This window comes from Carcharhinus amblyrhynchos, chromosome 19 (assembly GCF_965287045.1).
Source record: "Carcharhinus amblyrhynchos chromosome 19, sCarAmb.v2.hapA, whole genome shotgun sequence".
In the NCBI taxonomy this organism is placed as follows: Eukaryota; Metazoa; Chordata; class Chondrichthyes; order Carcharhiniformes; family Carcharhinidae; genus Carcharhinus; species Carcharhinus amblyrhynchos.
Genome location: NC_137342.1, coordinates 15,315,691 through 15,338,673, shown reverse-complemented (window position 1 = coordinate 15,338,673; position 22,983 = coordinate 15,315,691). Strand labels below are relative to the sequence as shown.

General features: G+C 42.7%; 1 long non-coding RNA gene across 1 annotated transcript; it reads left to right on the top strand.

The window, feature by feature from the left end:
* Nucleotides 1-8,937: 8,937 nt before the first annotated feature.
* Nucleotides 8,938-22,782, top strand: LOC145355538 (uncharacterized). Its single transcript, XR_013889003.1, has 3 exons — nt 8,938-9,047; nt 9,169-9,317; nt 22,697-22,782. It is a non-coding gene; the product is annotated as an uncharacterized LOC145355538 (long non-coding RNA).
* The last annotated feature ends 201 nt before the right edge of the window (nt 22,783-22,983 follow it).

Sequence of the window (22,983 nt, the reverse complement as noted above, 5' to 3'; positions counted from 1 at the left end):
TGGGTAATGAACCGGGCCAAGTGTTAGATTTGTTTATGGGAGAGCGCTTTGAAGATAGTGACCACGATTTGGTGTCTTCCATTATTGTAATGGAGAGGTATAAGGTCACACAGCAGGACAAGGTTTATAATTAGGGCAGAGGTAATTATGTTGCAATTAGGCAAGAATTAGGGAGCATAAGATGGGAACAGACACAAATGAAAAGTGGAGCTTGTTCAAGGAACAAATACTGCGTGCCCTCGATAGGTATGTCCCTATCAGGCAGGGAGGAAATGGCTGAGTGAAGGAACCATGGTTCACAAAGGAGGTTGAATGTCTTGCCAAAAGGAAAAAGGAAGCATATGTAAGGATGAAAAAACAAGGTTCAGTTGGGTTGCTTGAGGGTTACAAGGTAGCTAGGAATGAGTTAAAAAAAGGGGTTAGGAGGGGGCATGAGAAGTCCTTGGCAGGTCAGATAAAAGAAAACTCCAAGGCTTTTTACTCTTATGTGAGAAATAAAAGAATGATCAGGGTGAGGTTAGGGCCAGTCAAGGATAGTAGTGGGAATTTATGCATGGAATCAGAAGGGGTAGGTGAGGCATTGAATGAATACTTTTCTTCAGTGCTCACTAAGGAGAGGGGCCATGTTTTTGAGGATGACTGAGTGATACAGGCTGATAGAATGGAGCTGGTAGAAGTTCTGAGGGAAGATGTATTAGCAATTTTGAAAAACCTGAGGATCGATAAGCCCCTGGGCTAGATGGGATACATCCTAGAATACTTTGGGAGGCAAGGGATGAGATTGCGGAGCCATTAGCTTTGATCTTTGGGTCGTCACTGTCCACGGGGATTGTACCAGAGGACTGGAGAGTGGCAAATGTTGTTCCTCTGTTCAAGAAAGGAAATAGGAATACCCTGGTAATTATAGGCCAGTTAGTCTTACTTAAGTGGTCAGTAAGTTAATGGAAAAGGTCCTGAGAGATAGGATTTATGAGCATTTGGAAAGATACAGCTTAATCCGGGATAGTCAGCACGGATTTGTGAGGCTTAAGTCTTGCCTCACAAATTTGATTGAATTCTTTGAGGAGGTAACTAGGTGCGTAGATGAAGGTAGAGCAGTTGATGTCATATACATGGATTTTAGTAAGGCGTTTGATAAGGTTCCCCGTGGTAGGCTCATGAAGAAGGTGAGGAGGTGTGGGATAGAAGGAAATTTAGCCGATTGGATAAGTAACTGGCTATCTCATAGAAGTGGAGATGCTGGCGTTGGACTGAGGTAAACACAGTAAGAAGTCTCACAACACCAGGTTAAAGTCCAACAGGTTTATCTGGTAGCAAAAGCAATTAACTTTTGCCGCTTTGCCCCTTCGTAAGGTGAGTGGGGAGTTCTGATGACAAACAGGGCATATAAAGGCACATACTCAGTTTACAGAATACTGATTAGAATGCGATTCTTTACAGCTAATCAAGTCTTAAAGGTGCAGACAATGTGAATAGAGATAGCATTAAGCATAAGTTAAAGATATGTGTATTGTCTCCAGACAGGACAGTAAGTGAGATGTTGCAAGCCCAGGCAAGTCATGGGGGTTACAAATAGTGTGACATGATCCCAGTTGAGGCTGTCCTCGTGTGTGCAGAACTTGGCTATCAGTCTCTGCTCAGTGACTCTGCTCTGTCATGTGTCGTGAAGGCCACCTTGAAGAACGCTTACCCGAAGATCAGAGGCCGAATGCCCATGACCACTGAAGTGTTTGCCAACAGGAAGAGAAAGCTAGTGGCGTTTGCTACCAAATAAACCTGTTGGACTTTAACTTGGTGTTGTGAGACTTCTTACTGTATCTCATTGAAGACAGAGGATGGTGGTGAAGGGAAAATTTTCAGACTGGAGACCAATTAGCGTCGGTGTACCACAGGGATCAGTGCTGGGTCCTCTGTAATTTTTGATTTTTATCAATAACTTGGAAGAGGGGGCTGAAGGGTGGGTTAGTAAATTTGCTGGTGATACCAAGATTGGTGAAGTAGTGGATGAGATGAAGGTATCTTGTAGACTGCAAAGAGACATTGATAGGATGCAGAGCTGGGCCGAAAAGTGGCAAATGGAATTTAACCCTGATAAGTGTGAGGTGATTCATTTTGGTAGGACAAACTTGAATGCGGATTAGTCAACAGCAGGGTTCTGAGGAATGTGGAGGAACAGAGAGATCTTGGGGTTCATATCCACAGATCCCTGAAGGTTGCACTCAAGTGGATAGAGCCGTGAAGAAAGCTTATAATGTGTTAGCGTTTATTAACAGGGGCTTTGAGTTTAAGAGTCGTGGGGTTATGCTGCAACTGTACAGGACCTTGGTGAGACCACATTTGGAATATTGTGTGCAGTTCTGGTCACCTCACTATAAGGAGGATATGGAAGCATTGGAGAGAGTGCAGAGGAGATTTACCAGGATGCTGCCTGGATTGGAGGGTAGGTCTTATGAGGAGAGGTTGAGGAAGCTCGGGCTTTTCTCTTTAGAGCGGAGGGGGATGAGAGGTGACTTAATAGAGATTTGTAAGATGATGAGAGGGATAGATAGAGTGGACTATTTCCTCGTGTAGATGTAGCTGTTACTTGGGAGCATAACTATAAGGTTCATGGTGGGACATACAGGAGGGATGTCCAAGGTGGACTCTTTACTCAGAGAGTGGTTGGGGTGTGGAATGCACTGTCTGCTGTGATAGTGGAGTCGGACACTTTAGGAACTTTCAGGCAGTTATTGGATAGGCACATGGAGCACACCAGAATGATAGGGAGTGGGATAGCATGATCTTAGGTTTGGACATAGCTCGGCACAACATCGAGGGCCGAAGGGCCTATACTGTGCTGTACTGTTCTATGTTCTATAAAATTCTGGACAGATCTGCTCTCGTCTCCTCCTTGTTTCCAACTGAAGATCCTCCTCTGTCCAGGATCTGACCGAATCACGTGGTCCTCAAAGGATTGTCCCTTGAAGAAGCCACATTATTTCCAGTTCCAATCAGGATGATGTATGACTTGGAGAGATACATGCAAAAAATGGTGTTTCCATTTGGTTGCTGTCCTAATCCTTCCAGATGGCAAAGATTGCAGGTTTGGAAGATGCTGTCGAAGGATGCTTGGCAAGTTGCTGCACTGTATCCTGTAAATGGTAGATACTGCTATCACTGTGCACCAGTGATGGAGAGAATGGAAGTTTAAGGTGATAGATGGAGTACTGATCAAATGGGCTACTTTAATTAGCTGGTGTCAAGAGTCTTGTTAAAGCTGCTCTTATTCAGGCAAGTGAGCAATATTGTATCACACTCCTGACTTATGCCTTGTAGACAGTAGACAAGCTGTAGGATGAGCTACTCACCGCAGAATTCCCAGTCTCTGAACTGCTCTTGTGGCCATAGCTCCTATATGATTGTTTTCATAGGTTTCTGGTCATTGGTAATTCCCCAGGATATTGATAGGGAAGGGAGGAAGGGGATTCAAAGATGGAAATGCCATTGAACATCAAGGGAAAATGGTTAAAAGCTCTCTTGCTGGAACTAATACTTCCATTCTTGTAGTTGTTAAATTTACTGATTGGATGTTTATATTGCTTTTGCTACTATTTTGATTACGTTCCTATCTATGCAATAGTGAAGTTATTGATTTATGGGTATGACATTTAAGCCACTCAGCTGCAATATATTGACACATACAAATATGAAATGTAGGAACTGTGACAAGATGACCATACTGTGTTCACAATTTGACTGTCTTTACAGAGACTTAACACATTAAGATTGATTCAATGAAATAGTAATCTTATGGAAGTAACTGCAAAATTTTAACATTCTTAGGTATATAGAAGGCAATAAAACAATTGTGGGTGCATCAATAATTATAACCATTTTGCGGCAAGAACGCAAGTGCAGTTTAGTTCCACACTGTAATTCAGGGCATCTACTCATATAATAGAAAATTATGTCAATAAAGGTATCAAAATAGATCCTTTTTGGAAGAAAAGATTTATTTGAGGCTTCCATATTCCTGGATGGAAGACTTTTTCAATGATAAAGATCAGCAAAAATGTTTTTCTGACACCCATTGTTCATTCAGAAAGGCAGTTTTAATTTTTTTGGGTGGGGATTGATTGATGTAATGTGTTAGCACATAATTCATTCTCCACTACAAATCACAACTCTATTCCACATTAATTAACTAAATGTAAGTTTTTCTTTTGCAGTAATTATGCATTCAAACTCCATTTCTATTGAACATGACATAAAGCTATAAGTCATTTTGAACAGAAAAACAAATCCAATTGGGGCTAAAATCAAAAGCAGGTTAGTTAATATCTGAAAGAGATTCATGTTTTTCACTAAGAATTTAATATCCTTTTGCTTTTACGTTATAATTGCATTTTAAGGGCTGATTTTAGTTTTTAGTCCAAAATGAATTCTAAATGGTTGAAAACCAGGGCAAGTTCCATTCATCCATTCTCAAAAGCCCAAGTGCAAAGGCTCTAAATTTTGCAGTGTAGATTTATTTGTGTAATTATTCACACTATCAGCTGCAGATATGGACACAGGGAGGATGGTGGAAGAGAATTCTAAGTTAAATTTAGTTAAGGGATAATCAAAAGGCTGTTTCAAAGAGGAAAAGAAAGTCCAGAAAATTCCGGGGGTCATGAGGGCAAGTGTAGACCCCATGGCCTCGGTGTGGTGAGGCCTGTATGAATGGTCAGTGGCATCTTGACAATCACAACAAATGATCCAGTGACAGTTTTTTACCATGTTGGTATGTCTTTAATTTAGTACCATGAAAATCATTACATAGCATATCATCCTAAAATATTAAATTCATACCTTTTGAATGAATGATATAGCACAGGAGGCATTCTGTGGCCTACTACATAGGCACATTACAGCTTTCAATCTCAACATAGAGTTCAATAACTGTAGACTGTGACCTTTCTTTTCCATATTAACCTTTTTTTAATATTACCCAGTGCAAAAGCCCTTCTCCCTCCCCAGCAAAAGCCATCTGTCACTTCTTCTTACGTTTTGCTAATCTTTGTTATAATCTCTCCTAGGTCCTACTCCAGGATGGTGTGTTGCCTCCCTGGCACCAGAGTCAAGGACATCTCTGAGTAAGACATTCTTAAGGGGGAGGGCGAGCAGCCAGAGGTCATTGTATATATTGGTAGGAAAAGGGATGAGGTCCTGAAGTGTGAGTTATAGAGAGTAGGCAGAAGGCTGAAGTGCAGGACCCCGAAGGTAGTAATTTCTGGCCTACTGCCAGTGCCATGTGCTAACGAGAGTAGGACTAGGAAGATTAGGCAGATAAATCTGTGGCATGAGAGCTGGTGTAGGGGGCAGGGATTGAGATTTGTGGATCATTGGGATCTCTTCTGGGGAAAGGTGACCTGTTCAAGAGGGATGGGTTACACCTGAACTGGAGGGGAACTAATATCCTGGCGGGGAGATTTGCTAGAGCCAGTCAGGGAGGTTTAAACTTGTTTGGCAGGGCAGTTGGGACCCAAAGCAGTGGAGGAGACAGAAGACAAGGTTGAGTACAGCACAGAAGTTAAAAAAGGCACATTAAATAGTAAAGGCAGTGTCAATAATTCTGGTGCTAGACAGGTCAGGCAAAAGTAGGACAGAGACCAAGGGAAGTCCAGATTAAACTGCATTTATTTCAATGCAAGAGGTCTGACAGGCAAGGCAGATGAACTCAGGGCATGGACGGGTGTATTGGACTGGGATATTATAGCTATCACTGAAACATGGCTAAGGGAGGGACAGGATTGGCAGCTCAATTTCCAGATGCTATAGAAAAGATAGAACAGGAGGCAAGAGAGGAGGGAAGAGTTGCACTTTTGATTAGGGAAAACATTACGGCAGTTCTGAAAGGGGATACATCCGAGGGTTCGCTCACTGAGCCTATATGGATCGAACTATATGAGAAGTAAAGGGAGAAATCACTTTGATAGGGTAATACTGTAGGTCCCCAAATAGTTGGCCGGAAATTCAGGAGCAAGTATGTAAGGAAATTGTAGATAGCACTAAGAAAAATAGGGTGGTAATATTAGGGGATTTTAACTTTCCTAACATTGGCTGGGACAGTGGTAGTATTAGAGGCTTGGATGGAGAGACATTTGTTGAGTGTATTCAGGAGGAATTTTTCATTCAGCATGTGGATAGCCCGATTAGAGAATGGGCAAAACTTGACCTCCTTTTGGGAAATAAGGAAGGGCAGGAGACAGAAGTGTTAGTGAGGGATCACTTTGGGACCAGTGACCATAATTCCATTAGTTTTAAGTTAGCTGTGGAGAACACTCAAAAGTTAAAATTCTAAATTGGGGCAAGGCCAATTTTGGTGGTATCTGGCAGGAACTTTCAACAATTAATTGGGAGAGTGTGTGGGAAGGCAAAGGGGTGTTTGGTAAATGGGAGGCTTTCAAAACTGTGTTAACCAGGGTTCAGGGTAAGCACATTCCTCTTAGAGTGGAGGGCAAAGCTGGTAGAAGTAGAGAACCCTGGATGACTCAGGATATTGAGGCCCTGGTCAAGAAGAAGAAGGAGGCACATGACATGCATAGACAGCTGGGGTCAAGTGGATCCCTTGAAGAGTATAGAGGATGTAGAAATAGATTAAGAGATAAATCAGGAGGGCAAAAAGGGGAGATAAGGCACAGGAGACTCCAAAGAGATTATACAAATACATAAAGGACAAAAGAGTAACTAGGGCCTTTTAAGGATCAACAAGATCATTTATGTGCAGATCCACAAGGAACGGATGAGATCCTAAATGAATATTTTTCATCAATACTGTTGAGAAAGGGAACTTGTTAGGGAACTTGGGGAGAGGTGGTGCTGGAAGTCTTAACGTGATTAAGGTAGATAAATACCCGGGATCTGATGAAGTGTATCCCAGGACATTGTGGGAGGCTGCGGAGGAAATTGCAGGACCCTAAGCAGAGATATTTGAATCATCAACGGCCACAGGTGGCCTGAAGATTGGAGGGGGAAAAATGTTGTGCCTTTGTTTAAAAAGGGCTACAAGGAAAAGCCTGGAAACTACTAGCTGGTGAGTCTCACATCTGTAGTGGGTAAGTTGTTAGAAGGTATTCTGAGAGACAGGATCTACAGGCATTTAGAAAGGCAAAGACTGATTTGGGGCAGTCAGCATGGCTTTGAGACTAGAAAATCTTGTCTCACAAACTTGATTGAGCTTTTTGAAGGGGTAACCAAGAAAGTCAATGAGGGCAATGCAGTTAATGTTGTCTACATTGACATGAACAAGGCCTTTGACAAGGTATCGCATGTTAGATTGTTGCACAAGGTTAAATCTCACGGGATCCAGGGTGAGGGAGCCAAATGGACACAAAATTGGCTGGATGATAGAAACCAGAGGGTGGTTGTACAGGGTTGTTTTTCAAACTGTGACCAGTGATCTGCCTCAGGGATTGGTGCTAGATCCACAGTTATTTGTCATTTATATTTATGATTTGAATGAGAATTTAGGAGGCATGGTTAGTAAGCTTTCAGATGACACCAAGGTTGGTGGCACAGTGGGCAGTGAAGACGGTTATCCAGGATTGCAGCAGGAACTTGATCAATTGGGCCAGTGGGCTGACAAATGGCAGATGGGGTTTAATTTAGATAAATGCGAGGTGATGCATTTTGGTAGATTGAACCAGGGCAGGACCTATTCAGTTAATAGTAGGGCACTGGGGAGAATTATAGAACAAACGTCTACGGGTACAGGTTTATAGTTCCTTGAAGGTGGAGTCGCAGGTGGACAGAGCAGTGAAAGCAGCATTTGGCATACTTGGTTTCATTGGTCAGAACATTGAATACAGGAGTTGGGACATCTTGTTGAAGTTGTACAAGACATTGGTAAGGCCACACTTGGAATACTGTGTGCAATTCTGGTCATCGTATTATAGAAATGATATTATTAAACCAGAAAGAAAGAGTGCAGAAAAGATTTACTCGGAAGCTACCGGGATTTGACGGTTTGAGTTATAAAGAGAGGCTGGATAGACTCAGACTTTTTTCTCAGCATAGGAGGCTGAGGGGTGATTTGAGAGGTCCACAAAATAATGAGGGGCTAGATCAACTAGATAGACAATATCTTTTCCCAAGGTAGGGGAATGTAAAACGAGACGGCAGAGATTTAAGGTAAGAGGGAAGAGAGACAAAAGAGTCCAGAGGGACAATTTTTTCACAAAGGGTGGTGAGAACTAGCTGCCAGAGGTAGTAGGGGCAATTTTGTCTTTTAAAAAGCATTTAGACAGTTATATAGCTAAGATGGATATAGAGGGATATAGGCCAAATGCAAGCAATTGGTACTAGCTTAGTGGTTTGAAAAAAAGGAGCAGCATAGACAAGTTGGGCTGAAGGACCTGTTTCCAAGCTGTAAACCTCAAAAGACCTCTACTAATCACTGGCCTATTCTGTTCCAGTTGTTCCATCCACTCTTACACAGTATATAATCTAACAAATTTCTCCCTCTCTCAAGAGTCGATGGGCAGTACGGTAGCACAGCTGTTTCACAGCCCTTGGGACCTGGGTTCAATTCCCGACTTGGGTCACTGTCGGTGTGGAGTTTGCACATTCTCCTCATATCTGTGTGGCTTTCCTCCGGGTGCGCCGGTTTCCTCTCACAGTCCAAAGATGTGCGGGTTAAGTTGGTTGGCCATGCTAAAAATTGCCCCTTAGAGTCCTGAGATGTGTAGGTTAGAGAGATTAGTGTGTAAAATATGTAGGGATATGGGGCTGGGGCTTGGGTGGGATTATGGTCAGTGTAGATCAATGGGCTGAATGGCCTCTTTCTACACTGTAGGGTTTCTATGATTTCTATGATAGTCATACCAATTCAAAACGTTAATTGTTCTCTCTCCCTACAGATGCTGCCGGACCTGCTGAGGTTTTTCAGCATTCTCTGTTTTTGCTTCAGATTCCAGCATCTGCAGTACTTTGCTGTGACTAGAGTTGTTTTTAAAGAAACAGTCAATATAATACGGAATCAAATATGTACATAACATAGTGATGCCCATTAGAAAGCTTCATATGATGTAAGTAATAACTAAGAGCAGAATTTTCCCAAAAAAATGACGGTGTCATTTCGAGCGCAAAAATTAGTGCAATTTATGCAATCCCAATCCTCTCCCACTTAGTGCAAATGTTTCTCCCCAGGTGAAACATGCTGAGTCGGATTCACCCAGCCTGGGACTCGGCTGAGCATTGGAATCACAGGAGAGCTGTATTTAAATGGTCCCTCGGCACTCACTCCCAGTCAAGCCAGGAGGATAGCTGTGAGAAGACCAGCTCCATGATTTTCAGAGGTGGGTTTTACTAGGTTTTTGGATGTGGTGGAGGAGAGGCAGGCATTTACCCTCTTGTAGGAAGGAGACTCCCAAGTGATGTCACCAATCCCACCTGTAAGGGACAGCATGACCAGAAGGATGGCTGTCCAATGCCACAAGAAAATGTATGATCTCCTATGAGCTGCAAAGGTGAGGGACCACCTGTCTCCCCCTAACATTAGTTGCCAACTTGGGCAGGATGTCCAAGTCATGAGTGATGAAGTTCAAGGCATGAATTAATCTCAGAGGAGCAAGACTAAAGATTGAGATCATAGTCCAGTCACAGAGGACCATGGCTGAGGGCCTTGAGAGCATGGCTCAGACACAGAGGGCCATTGCTGACGTGCTCCAGCGCTTGGGCCACACACAGAGCACCATCACTAAGGGCTTCAACACCAGGGAGTAGAGAGTGGTGGGCCTCCAGAACTGGCAGCACCAGGTGATGCTGACGCTTCTGGAGCTCTATCCCAATTGCCCCTCTGTCTGATGAAGTCACCCAGGGACCTCTGAGCACCGAGGTTAGAGGGAGTGCTGGAGCACATCTCGGGGCCTTCCATTAAGGCAACTCTTGCAGTCTTGGTCCTTCTGAATTCCCCCCTTCCTGATATCAGTGCATTGCAAGGGAGCAGACAGAATAGGATTACATGGCAACACCTATGACAACTGAAAATCGGCTGGGTCCCTCCAGGTCCTCCAGATGATGCCCGCCAAGGGCACCACAGGCCACGCAGCAGGCTGCCTTCACTTCTGACGTGCATGCTGGGCAAACAACTAAACGTATTGGTAGGCCACGCAAGATTAAGAAGTTGTAGTTGCACAGTGTGGGCACAGGTGAAGTTAAACACCATTAGTAAGGGCATTGATAATATAGCACTATCACAATTTACCATTTTAAATAATATTGCACCTTAATGGTGCAATGCCTCCATTTATGACCCCTAACCAAAGGGAGGGTTCATTTCCCATTTAAACTGAGAAACTCCTGCAGGCCCTCCAAGCAATCTCAACAGTTAGACCCACAAGAAATCTTCAGTGTCAGACATCCCAGAACAACTACCTCATCACTGACCGAATCCTTAATCTTGCCACTTTGTCCCACTACTACAAGGCAGAAAAAGAAATGTGTCCCCCGACGCTCACTCAGACATCAGCCTGGGAGTCAATGTATAGTCAGCAGACAAATAGGAGTCAAACACAAGCAGAATGCAAGGAGTATCACAGCTTTCCTCACAGTGAGTCATCATCACCTTCTACCTCTACAAACAAATCACTCGCTGCAAATCCAAGTCCACCATCCTTGTAAGACATCAATAAGACCTGAGGGGTGTGGGAAGAATTTTTGTCAGGGGGTTTTTGAAAGTTTGTGGGGTGGGGGGTATTGTGAAACTGACGATAGACACTAAGCCTCCTAATCTGTGAAACTACAGGCTATGATAACCTCCCTGGTCCAGCGCATCCTTTTTTGTGTCTGTCTTCACAGTGGAAGACACAAATAACATGCCAAAAATTGATGACAGGAAGGCTATGGCAGGTGAGTACCTAGAAACTATTATCACGAAAGAGATAGTGTTGAGCAAGTTAATGGGGATAAAGGTAGACAAGTCTCCTGGTCCTGATGGAATGCATCTCAGGATACTAAAAGAGATGACGGGGGAAATAGCAAATGCGCTAGTGGTAATTTACCAAAATTCGCTAGACTCAGGGGTGGTTCCAGCAGATTGGAAAACAGCAAATGTTTAAAAAAGGAGGTAGACAAAAGGCAGGTAACTATAGACTGATTAGCTTAACTTTTGTAGTAGGAAAAATGCTTGAATCTATCATCAAGGAAGACATCTGGATATAAACTGTCCCATTGGAAAGATGCAGCATGGGTTCATAAAGGGCAGGTCACGTTTGACTAATTTGGTGGAATCCTTTGAGAACATTACTTGTGTAGTGGAGAATGGGGACCCTGTGGATGTGGTGTACCTGGATTTCCAGAAGGCATTTGACAAGGTGCCGCACCAAAGACTGCTACATAAAATAAAGGTGCACAGTGTTATGGGTAATGTATTAGCATGGATAGAGGATTGGTTAACTAACAGAAAGCAAATAGTGGGGGTAAATGAGTGTTTTACTAGTTGGTGATCAGTGACTAGCAGTGTGCCTCAGGGATCAGTGTTGGGACCGCAATTGTTTACGATTTACATAGATGATTTGGAGTTGGGGACCAAGTGTAGTGTGTCAAAATTCGCAGATGACACTAAGATGGGTGGAACAGCAAAGTGTGCAGAGGATGCTGAAAGTCTGCAGAAGGATATAGATAGTCTGAGTGAGCAAGGGTCTAGCAGATGGAGTACAATGTTGGTAAATGTGAGGTCATCCATTTTGGAAGGAATAACAGCAAAATGGATTATTATTTAAAATGGTAAAAAATTGCAACATGCTGCTGTGCAAAGTGACCTGGGTATCCTTGCACAGGAATCTCAAGGAGTTGGTTTGCAGGTACAGCAGGTAATAAATAAGGCAAATGGAATCTTGTCCTTCATTGCTAGAGGGATGGAATTTAAAAACAGCGAAATTATGTTGCAGGTGTATAAGGTGCTGGTGAGGCCACACCTGGAGTACCATGTACAGTTTTGGTCTCCTTACTTGAGAAAGGATATACTGGCACTGGAAGGGGTGCAGAGTGATTCTGGAGTTGAGAGGGTTGGCTTATGAAGAGAAACTGAGTAGACTGGTGCTAAACTCATTGGAATTCAGAAGAATAAGGGGAGATCATATAGAAACATATGTTATGAAGGAAATAGGTAAAATAGCAGTGGAGTTGTTTCCACAGGCGGGTGAAACTAGAACTAGGGGGTATAGCCTCAAAATAAGGGGAAGCAGATTTAGAACTGAGTTGAGGAGGAACTTCTTCACACAAAGGGTTGTGAATCTGTGGAATTCCCTGCCCAGTGAAGCAGTTGAGGCTATCTCATTGAATGTTTTTAAGGCAAGGATATATTTTTGAACAGTAAAGGAATTAAGGGTTATGGTGAGCAGGCAGGTAAGTGGAGCTAAGTCCACAAAAAGATCAGCCATGCTCTTATTGAATGGCGGAGCAGGCTCGAAGGGCCAGATGGCTTACTCCTGCTCCTAGTTTTTATGTTATTTTATTGTCCTGGCCACTGCCTGTCCTCCTCATTCAGGGTCTTCCTCAGTCTCTTCCTCCAATACCTTTTTGTCCTCCTCTACCTCAGAGAAAGCAGCATGTTCTTCCTCCTGTATCTCATCCCACTGCTGCAGCAGGTGCTGGAGGGCACAGCAGAAAACTGCAGGACATGCCCTGGGGTTTTTACTAAGAGCAGTCAAGACAATTGAAACAACTCTTCAGCAGCCCTCTGTACCATTGTTCCTGTCTGGGTGGCATGGACAGCCTCATTATAATACAATTCTGCATCAATCAGGCCTCCGCACCAGTCTACTCAGCAGGTAGCCCTTGTCTCCCATGAGCAATCCCGGCAGCCTGGGTGGTCCTCGAAGATCACGGCAATCTGCCAGTGCCCCAGTTTGGAGCTGTCATGCACACTTCCTGGACACGTTCATGATGTTAAGCTGGTGGTCACAAACAAGATGGACATTCAAGGAGTGGAACCTCTTACAGCTGAAGGGTACTCCCTGATGCCATGATGCTCTCAGCATGACATGTATTCTGTCAATGGCCGCCTGGACATGAGGTATCCAGGTGATGGTGCCAAATCCTGCAGCCCAGGCATTTTGATGGGCCTGGTCAAGGTCAAAAGCAAATTACTGCGGATGTTGGAATCTGAAACCAAAAGAGAAAATGCTGGAAAATCTCAGCAGATGAATTGAATAATACAAGGAACAGTACAGCATAGGAAACAGGCCCTTCGGCCTCTGTAAGGAGAGAAAAGAGCTCACATTTTGAGTCCAGGCAACCCTTTGCTGTAGGCTTCACGGCCATCAGGAGCAGGTGCCCTTCTCTTCCACAAGGACATGGCAGAGGTGCCACATTGTCTTTAGGGTGTCCAACAGCTCATTGAAGCACATGTGCATTCTGTAAATCTGAGGTCTCCTTCTCCAGTATCTTCAACACCCACCCCCACCTCTCCCCACTTCCTCAGACTGATGGGCAGCTGGCTTGCTGTTATTGTGGTATAGGCTCAACCCTGGGGTGGGCTTGTCGGAGTCTGCGTTGTCTACCTCCACAGCAGTGATCAAAATAATTACCAATTCCACTGGCTCCACACCAATACAATTTGGTAATTTGGGAGGAATGGAAGAAGGACAACACGAGATAGTCAGTTAGGGCATCCATCCCACAACCCTCAATCCCTCTCAACACTCCTTGTCCTCGTGATCCTGGAGGCTGACAAGTGTACCCCATCTCCAGCAGCCAGCATTACCTCAATTATCTGCTGCCCACACACATCATTTCTTCATCAGCCACAGTCACTGTCTATGCCCTTCATAGTCACCTACAGCCTCCTATCAGGTTGTTCCCATCACATTAGCAGTGGGGACCATGTGTTGTGTCACATGAACCCCTATGTGAATCTGGAGGGCTCTTGGAACCCCAGGACAGTTGGGTGGTCGCTGTTGCAAGGCACTAGCCTATTCCTCTCGATGCCTACACCCAACCATGACACTTAAAGATTTAACCCATCAAGTTAACTTGGAAAATGTGGGCAATTGATATTGATGCAAGTTAAATGATGATGGCCAATTGGTTGGATGAGCATATCTCGTTGCAATGTTGGAGAACACAAATACTGAGGCAGAGAAAGATAACCGTCGATACTCATGATCTAATTGCTGTCATGCCATTACATTCAAGATACCTGGACAGTCACTGCATGCCCTATGACTTAACCTCCACCCTATCCCTTCTCCATGGGCTTGAACATTACTGTCCTGCCTTTTTTTCTCTCTCTGGGTTACATGCAGCCAGCCCTCAGACTGGCAAACTCCCATCTTATTACTCCCTTCCCCCAGAATCATGACCCCTGTTCCACCAGTGGGCCAGGCCATTGGCAGCTAATACCTATGAGGTTCATCTTGATTCTGTGGTGCACAGCCTGATAATGCAACATTGGCTTTGGAAAGATCTTTGAACAAGAACCCTTTCGCTCTAATCTCTGAATGAAGCTAGCTGCCAGATTGAGAAAAACCCCATTTAAACAAACCTGAAAGCTGAGATCATTGCACATGAAAGAAACCTCATTCAGAAAACCTGAATGAAGCCAGATCCCAAGTGTGGAACACCAGAGCCTGCTGAAAGTTAATTGGGTGTGTCTAAACAGTGTCGAGATCCAAGAGACCAATGCATTTCAATACAATTGTGCAACTTTTTGAAAGTTAATAGGGCATGCAGTGCTGCATACAAACAGCTTCAAGATCTATGATGCCAGAACACTTCAATGCAACACAGAAACTCTTGAAAGCTAATGGGGTATAAAATGTTGCACCAACAAACAATTTCAAGAGGATCTATAAGAGCAAAGATCCTCTTTTACCACAGAGCTTCCTCAAACATCATGAGGTATGAAATGCTTTTCCAAGAAACAAATTGCAGAATAGCAATGTCCTATGATTTTAAGATACAGCCTGCAGATTTGCTGTAAGCTATTAATGGGTTTTAAACATAAAAGACAGCAGACTGAGGCAACATCAACCAGGGGAAGCAATCAAAATGGTCTGTTCCAGTCCAGCTGGAGCCCTCCAACCCCCTGCTCCCTTAAAAGACTCCCTTTGACAACTGGCCAGTGGTTAGTTTGCCCTTGTGACCCTGGCACTGGCACTGGCAAGCAGTATTCATCTCCTTGCTTCCTCTCAGAGACCATGGCACTTGACCCACATTTTAAAGACCAGTAGTAATTGGCACCCGCTTAACATCCCACTAGTGGACAGAAAGACTCAATGAGGCTGGAACATCTGACTTCAATCTCGTTAATGAGATTGAAACTGATTCAAACGTATTCAAATCAGGTCCTTCCCTTTCTGGGCATCAACCTGATCACATGAATAGAAAGGGCCCAAGAAGATTGGGTTCAGAGATCCTGCCTGCACGAATCCCATTTTTTGACAATAGGAAAATAGCAGCCTAAGTATAGTAATTATATTTGAACTTTTACAACCCTGGAACATCTAGATAACAAGGACATCTTCTAGTTATTGACTACAGCTCAGCCTTCAACACCATTATTCCCATCAGACTCATCGCCAGACTCCATGGCCTGGAGCATGGCACCCCCCTTTGCAATTGGATCCTGAACTTCCTAACTCGCCAACCACAATCAATATGGATAGGCAACAACACCTCCTCTACGATCATCCTCAACACCAGTGTCTCACAAGGCTGTGTTTTTAGCCCCCTACTATACTTCTTATACACCTATGACTATGTGTCCAAATTCCCCTCCAATTCGATTTTCAAGTTTGATGACGACACCACCATAGTGGGTCGGATCTCAAACAATGATGAGACAGAATACAGGAATGAGATAGAGAATCTGGTGAACTGGTGTAGCAACAATAGTCTCTCCCTCAATATCAAGAAAATAAAGGAAGATTGTCATCGACTTCAGGAAGTATAAAGGAGAACATGCTCCTATCTACACCTACAGGGACGAAGTAGAAAGGGTTGACAGCTTCAAGCTTTTAGGTGTCCAGATCACCAACAACCTGTCCTTGTCCCCCCATGCCAACACTATAGTTAAGAAAGCTCATCAACGCCTCTATTTTCTCAGAACACTAAGGAAATTTGGCATGTCAGCTATGACTCTCACCAACTTTTACAGATGCACCATAGAAAGCATTCTTTCTGATTATATCACAGCTTACCCTGCTCTGCCCAAGACCGCAAGAAGCTAAAAAGGTCATGAATGTAGCTCAATCCATCACGCAAACCATCCATTGACTCTGTCTACACTTCCCACTGCCTTGGCAAAGCAGCCAGCACAATTAAGGACCCTAGGGACCCCAGACAGTCTCTCTTCCATCTTCTTCCATCAGGGAAAAAAATACAAAGTCTGAGGTCATGTACCAACTGACTCAAGAACAGCTTCTTCCCTGCTGCTGTCAAACTTTTGAACGGCCTTACTTTGCATTAAGTTGATCTTTTTCCACACTCTAGCTATGACTGTAACATGACATTGTGCACTCTCTCATTTACTTCTCTATGAACAGTATACTTTGTCTGTATAGCGAGTAGGAAACAATACTTTTCACTGTATGTTAATACATATGGCAATAATCAAACATTTTTATTAAAAGCTTTGCATTGCAAGTTACAATGCTACATGTGTAATACACTTGATATTTTTAATATGATATATCTCGACACTATTATTAGTGGATAAAAACATCATAAGGGGTGGCACAGTGGTTAGCACTGCTGCCTTACAGGGTGAGGAACCCAAGTTCAATTCCCAGCTTGGATCACTACCTGGATGGGGTTTGTACGTTTTCGTCACATCTGCGTGAGTTTCTTCCAGGTGCTCCAGTTTCCTCCCACAGTCTAAAGATGTGCAAGTTAGGTGCATTGGCCATGATAAATTGTCCATTAATGTCAGGGGGATTAGCAGGGTAAATATTTGGGGTTATGGGATAGGGCCTGGGTGGAATCATTATCAATGCAGGCTCAATGGGCCAAATGGCTTCCTCCTGCACTGCAGGGATTCTATGAAAAACAGTCTAAGAGTATTGAAAACGTAAACACAATTTGTTCAAACAGTTCCCTGCATTAGGAATATGGCTGCTAACACAAATCAAGCTAACACTTTAGCCATGTAGCTATACTGCCCCAAACTACTGGCATTTTCCCCGCAAGTTTATTGGACTTAGTACAATTCTAAATATGCTCATTTTCACTGATTTACTGAAATATGTTTACTTTTATGCTGGCAAGTATCATTGCAAGCGCAGAGACAAAAAAGGAGACAGTCCATATATTTTCTGCTAGGTTGGTGTCTTTAGTAATTTAAACTGCACTTGAATATAGCCTCCTATTCTATAATCATTTTTGAAATGTATCTGTTGATTTTAGAAAAAAATTCTGCTTCAATATCTTGCTTGCAGCATGGGATCATAGAAAATCCATACAGTATTTTCTTGCTCTAATTTACAATAAATTGATACAAGGACATTTGAGAATTGATCCACAAGCTGTTTCAAGTGAATTTCAATCTAGGATGCCAGTGTGGCATCATCAGCAAACAGCAACTCAACTGACTAGAATACAACACATTTTGGTCTTGGTGCTCAGTCTTGCAAAGTTGAACAGCTTGCCAGCAGCTCTGGCATGTGGGCAGATACCCTCATTTGAGTTACCGAAAGCATGCAACAGCAACAAGAAATATAAACCAAAGACAGTCAGTATACTAGGGGAATTTCACAGTAACTTCATTGCAGTGTTAATGTAAGCCTCATTTGTGACTAATAAATAAATAACTTTAAATAACAGGATTCACCACTTTTGGTTTCCCCAGCATGCTTGTCTCCTCTTTGCTCCATAAGCTTAGTTTAGTTCATTAAACTATTATCTCTGAATTAGAAGATTGTGAGCTAAAACCCCATTGTGAACTTTCTATTTTGTTTATATTAATGAATTAGATCCAGTCATTGGCAATACCTTAATTGCTTATTCCTAATTACGCTTGACAAGGTGATAGTGAGCTGCCCCTGAAGCACTGCAATTCAGTGCTGCTGGGAATGGACTTCCAGGACTTTGTACAAATGGCAATATTTTTCCAAGTCAGGATGGTGTGTGGCTTCAAGTGGAAATATAAGTGGTAACATTTACAAGTGCCTGCTGACATTGTGGGAGGCTAGGGAGGAAATTGCCCTAGCTGAGATATTTGAACCATCAGTAGTCACAGATAAGGTGCCTGAAGATTGGAGAGTGGCAAATGTTGTACCTTTGTTTAAAAGGAGCTGCAGGGAAAAGCCTGGAAACTACAGACCAGTGAGACTCACATCTGTGGTAGGTAAATTATTGGAAGGTATTTTGAGAGACGATCTACAGACATTTAGAGACGCAAGGACAGATTAGGGACAGTCAGCATGGCTTTGTGAGTGGAAAATCATGTCTCACAAATTTGATTGAGTTTTTTGAAGGGTAACCAAGAAGGTAGATGAGGGCAGTGCAGTTGATGTTGTCTACGTGGACTTTAGCAAGGCCTTTGACAAGGTACCGCATGATAGACTGTTCCATAAGGTTAAATCTCACAAGATCCAGAGTGAGGTATAAAAATGGATACAAAATTAGCTTCTTGACAGAAGCCATAGGGTGGTTGTAGAGAGTTGTTTTTCAGACTGGAGGCCTGTGACCAGCGGTGTGCCCCAGGGATCAGTGCTGGGTTCACTGTTATTTGACATTTATATTAATGATTTGAATGAGAATATAGGGGGCATGGTTCGTAAATTTTCAGATGACATTAAGATTGGTGGCATAGCGGACAGTGAAGAAAGTTATCTCCAATTGCAATGGGATCTTGATCAATTGGACCAGTGGGCTGACAAGTGGTAGATGGAGTTTAATTTAGACAATTGCGAGGTGATGCATTTGGCAAATTGAACCAGGGCAGGACTTATTCAGTTAATGGTAGGGTGTTGGGGAGAGTTACAGAACAGAGATCTAAGCATACAGGTTCATAGCTCCTTGAAAGTAGAGTCACAGGTGGACAGAGTGGTGAAGAAGACATTCGGCATGCTTGGTTTCATTGGTCAGACCATTGAGTACAAGAATTAGAATATTTTGTTGAAGTTGTACAAGACATTGGTAAGGCCACACTTGGAATACTGTGTACAATTCTGGTCACCCTATTATAAAAAGGATATTATTAAACTAGAAAGAATGCAGAAAAGATTTACTAGGATGCTACTAGGACTTGATGGATTGAGTTATAAGGAGAGACTGGATAGACTGGGACTTTTTTCTCTGGAGCGTAGGAGGCTGAAGGGTGATTTTCTGCAGGTCTATAAAATAATGAGGGGCACAGATCAGCTAGATAGTCAATATCTTTTCCCAAACGAAGGGGTGTCTAAAACTGGAGGGGATAGGTTTAAGGTGAGGGGGGAGAGACACAAAAGTGTCCAGAGGGGCAACTTTTTCACACAAAGGGTGGTGAGTGTCTGGAACAAGCTGCCAGAGGTAGTAGTAGAGGCGGATACAATTTTGTCTTTTAAAAAGCATTTAGATAGTTACTTGGGTACAATGGGTATAGAGGGATATGGGCCAAATGCGGGCAATTGGGGTTAACTTAGGGGTTTAAAAAAATTGGGCAGCATAGACAAGTTAGGCCGAAGGACCTGTTTCCATGCTGTAAACCTCTACTTGTTCTTTTTGTGGTAGAGGCATGTGTTTGAGCATATAATCATATACTTCAGTTGGGAATTGAAAGAATACTGCATGGTCAGAAGTACCAGCTTTCAGATAAGATATTAAACCAAGAGCCAAACTGTTAGATCAGACATATATAAAAGATCACATAATACGATTCTAAAAAGTGCAAGGAATACCAGCAGTCTCCTTTGTCCAAAATTCTTACCTCAACCAATCCACGTGGTCACTCTTAAGCTTGCAATATGCAATCCTAGCTACCGACATAACAATTATGACGGCACTTCCAAGTAATCCTAGGCTTGTAAAATTGTCAAAATTTAAATTTAGATGCTATATAAATGCAAATTTTCTTGATCCTTATTTTTCTTTTTCCTCTTTTCTGGCACTGATTGTCAGTTCAAACTCCTTGAAAGACCGGAGAATTGACCAAAAAGCTGTTTAAGTGAATTTCAATATAGGATGCCAGTGTGGTGTCATCAGCAGCTCACTGACTAGAACACAACGCATTTTGATCTTGGTGCACAGTCTGGCCAAGTTGAACAGCTTGCCAGCGGCTCTGGCATGCAGGCAGATACCCTCATTTGAGTTACCAAAAGCATACAACAGCAGCAAGAAAAAAAACCAAAGAGAGTCGGTATACTCACTGCATGCACACTCATCTAGTAATAAAGAACAAAGCAGAAAATTACAGCACAGGACCAGGCCCTTCAGCCTTCCAAATCTGTGCCAATCATGAAGCCCTAACTAAAAAAAAGTCTGCCCTTCTTCAGTCTGTATCCCTCTATTCTCTTCCTAGTCATGTACCAATCCAGATGCCTCTTAAGTGTTGCAGAAGTGCCTGTTTCCACCATCTCCTCTGGCAGCAGTATGGAACTTGTGATAAGGAGGTTTAAATCCAATCCCAACCTTACTGTAAATATTTAGAGCCAGAAAACCTCCTTCTGTGATAACTGTAAACTATCTCTTCTTAACACTGATTTATATTAATGTTAAACTCATTTACTGCTACAATTTGACATTGTTGTAATCAAATCAGGTGATCGTGGAAGGTGTGAAACTTTCAGGAGGAATCTGAAATTTATGCTTTTTACCAATATAAAACATGCTAAAAAAAGAGTTCCTACTTCACAACTGGAAAGCATTTCATTAACTAAAAAGTAGTTTGAGGCATCCTGAACTCATAAAAGATACAATATAAGCTCTTTCTTTTTACCCAATGTCCAAAACTAAAACAGCCAGACTAGGCAATAACAACAGGATCAGGCAAACAATCTTATCCAGTAATTTATTCATTTTGGTTATGTGGGGATGGGGTTACTCAGTAAATTGGTTATTCAGAGCCAATGGGAATCATAACTGTAATCTAATCTTAAACAAACATAAATACAAAAATAATCAGATGAATAAATCAGTTTTGAAATTATAAAATCAATTAAATGGAATACACCAAAACTAAAATTCATGTTTTGCATGAAATAAATTCAATGAAATAACACAAGGAGATCCATAAAAATGTGATAACGTAAGGACAAATATTTTGGACAGTCTTTTTTTTATTTTAATGTTCAATATTGCAAGATTGGGAGCAATTTTGACTTTTGCCTTTTGCCTAAAATGAGTGATTCTGGATCCGCTGCTCCTTTTACATCTATCTCAAAATCAGGAGAAAGGCATAACTGGAGGTGAGCCATGATCACCCATTTTACACTATTGCCAAAAATTAATTTCATTGAATCTTGGGATTTATTTGCGTATTTTGCCACAGTCCTGTTGCTATTGAAATTACAGTTAACACCAAAGTGTGTCAGAGCAAGTAAATTGAGTTATATTTTTTGTTTTAAATATCAAAATAAGCTACTGCAATTAGCATACTAAGGCTTAATCCTAATTGCCAACTTTCTTGAGATCATCCAGGATCCATAACGAAACCTGTATGGTGTTAATTGGAACCAACTGCTGCTATAGTGCTTATTAGGTTGGGTCAAAAGTTCAGAGTGGCTTCCTACTACTGTACAGATTCTATCAAATATAGATACTGGTATAGGCATGGATTCCCAATTATGCTGGAATCAGCCGTCCCCTCCAGGACCTCACCCTCCCCTCAGTTCTTGATTGTCCTCTGGGACTCTGATTCAGTGGCTGCTATAACCTCGGTGCCTTCATTAGTGCTATGAGAATACGATAAACCCTTTAACCTTTATGCCCACGAGTAAATGGGTTCTCCCAGACTCACCCAATCCCTTGGGGAGGTCCAGCGACCTGTAGTGTACTATAGCTCTCCTATCCTGGCTTGCCGGCATGTTACGAGACTACCCATCCAGGCAAAGTGGGGGGTGGATGTTAAGGATAGTGCAGCAGTCATGCTTCACACCAGGATTTTCCACCATCGCAGGAAAGGTTGCTGCTCAATGCCTTAACCCTGGAAAGACAACACCAGTGGCTGCACCAACAGGCCCACAACCATGGACACTTTTTTGCAATTACAAATGGACTTTATATGAATGCCCAAATGTATGGGATTCAGCTACATGCTTGTTATTGTATGTTTTCGCAATGGGTAGAAGCATACCCAACTAGAAGGAATGACGCTGTCACTGTAGCTAAGTTATTGTTACATGAAAATTACCAGGTTCGGGATTCCTGAGAAACTATCTAGTGACAATGGCCCCCAATTATGGGGAAAGTGATACAAAAATTTTTGAAAGCACTACGATGCAGATACCACCTTGCCTGGCCCTATCATCCCCAGTCCATGGGTGTGGTTCAAAGGCAAAACAGGATACTAAAGAATAAGCTGGCCAAATTGTGTGAGGAAACAGATTTGAAATGGCCTGAAACCCTACCCCTGGCCCTCATGGTCATGTGCTCCCATTCTAATTGTACCACCACTTTGACACCTTATGAGATTGAAATGGGACATCTTACCCATTTCCTCATCCCTCACTATTAATCAGATGAATGTCCACTCCATGGACAAAGGAATGATGGACTATCGCATAGTCCTAACTAACTCAAAAGTTTGCATTCCCAGGTCGAAGTTCAGAAGCAAGTTACCACTGATGGTTGCCATACCTGTCAACCAGAGACTTTGTCTTTGTGAAGACTTTTCGAAGAAAGCATTGCCTAGAATCTGGGAGGGAGGGGCCTTACCACATCCTACTGACAATTCACATAGCTGTGAAGGTGGAAGGGAACCTTTGTGGATACATGCTACCCACGTCAACAGGCACCCTTACAAGAAGGAACTTAAACAAGAACTTGATACTGTTTGAAATGCAGATTCTTTTATTATCATTGTTGTACTGCATGGATTAACAA